Raw genomic sequence first — 1643 nt, forward strand, 5'->3', positions numbered from 1 at the left:
ATCTAGAAAAAAAAATCACAATAATTTATATTAAAGGAAATACTAATATATTGTGGGCTACAATGCAAAATTCGCATGAACTCTTTCGGAGAGGGAGAAGGCTTTGGTCATTGTTGTTTTTTTTGGTGAGGAAGACTGGCCCTGAGCCAACATCTGCGCCCATCTTCTTCTAATTTATAGGTGGGACGCCTGCCACAGCATGGCTTGATAAGCAGTGCGTAGGTCCGCGTCTAGGATCTGAACCTGTGAACCCTGGGCCAGCGAAGCAGAGCCTGCAAACTTAACCACCACACCACTAGGCTGGCCCCTGATTTTTAAAAATACTTGTGATAGGAGTAGGTGAGTTAATATGTAAAGAACTTACAACAGTGCACATAGTAGCTGAGCACGTAGTAAGTCCTACATAAGTGACAGCTATTATGAGATGCAGAAGAGACAAAAGAAGGCTTTGCCATTATCATTATAATAATTCTTAGAGCAAGAGAAACAGAGGAGCTAAATTTGAAAATAAGGGAGGAGAATATTTATAGTTGGGTTGATTTAAAAATCATAGTTACCTATCAAATTTGCCTTGGAATGAAAGATTACAATCTCTCAGAGCTTGCTGACTCCCTTATACCTAAAGAAATTTAGCAAGTGTCTTTTCTTATTCTGTCATGCAGTTATTGAGTGCTTATTATATTCTAGGCGCTGTTCTAGGCTCCCAGGTATCCAGGGAACAAAACAAAAATCCCCTGCCCATATGGAGCTTACTAGTTAATGGCATCCCCACTCTTACTGCTAACACAGGCCGCAGAGGTTTTACTATTATGAAGAAATTTCATCTTTGTTTTACATCCATGATTTCCTTCCACTTCCCTCATGTCTTACAGCTGAGGGAATCAAAAAGTAACAAAGCCAACCTTTCTCAATTCTGAGACCAGTGGGGTAAAATGTGAAAGGAAAAGAAAGGCACAGAGGCGGAACGTGGTTAATTGCTAAGCCTATTCCCCTTTCGTAAATCACACAGAGGATCAGGGCGCTAATGCAGATGTTGAAATAAACAGGTCTAGCAAGAACTCCTGCTTTGGTTTTTTATCATCTTCCAGAACTTAAAAGAACTGAGCGTGTAGTTATTATTTTAGATTTAGTAATTACGCCAACAATGTTGCTTCCAAGCTGGGTTGTCTGATGGTTCTCTTAGAAATGCTAAGTTGCTTGGGCAATGGTTTAAGGAGAGTCTCTATCTTACTGATTTATTTCTGTAACTCTTAAACTTTTGAATACCCAAATCCCTTTTTCTAAAAACAACATAGTTTCTTTTTTTAAAAAAATATGGTTCCTTTACCCACCCAGGGCCATGTGTTTTGAAAGATCTTGTCTACAAAGCCAGGATAATTATTTTTACATAATAAAAATGTTTCCCCATTTTAAAATTAATCAGCCAATTAGACATTCTAATTGGCACGTGAAAACCCAGTGTTATCACACTGGCTCACTCAATCCAGCCGAAAGCAAAGACATAGTGTTTTGGATAGCCTGGTCAGTTACAGCGCCCCTTAGGACTTTCATTACAGACTTTTTGAAATGTTTACTGTAATTATACAATATCCTCTATCCTTCCCCTTTGCTTTTTTTTTTCCCTGGTTCTTGGTGTTGGAAAG

The sequence above is a fragment of the Equus przewalskii genome, chromosome 10 (genome assembly GCF_037783145.1).
Source record: "Equus przewalskii isolate Varuska chromosome 10, EquPr2, whole genome shotgun sequence".
NCBI lineage: Eukaryota > Metazoa > Chordata > Mammalia > Perissodactyla > Equidae > Equus > Equus przewalskii.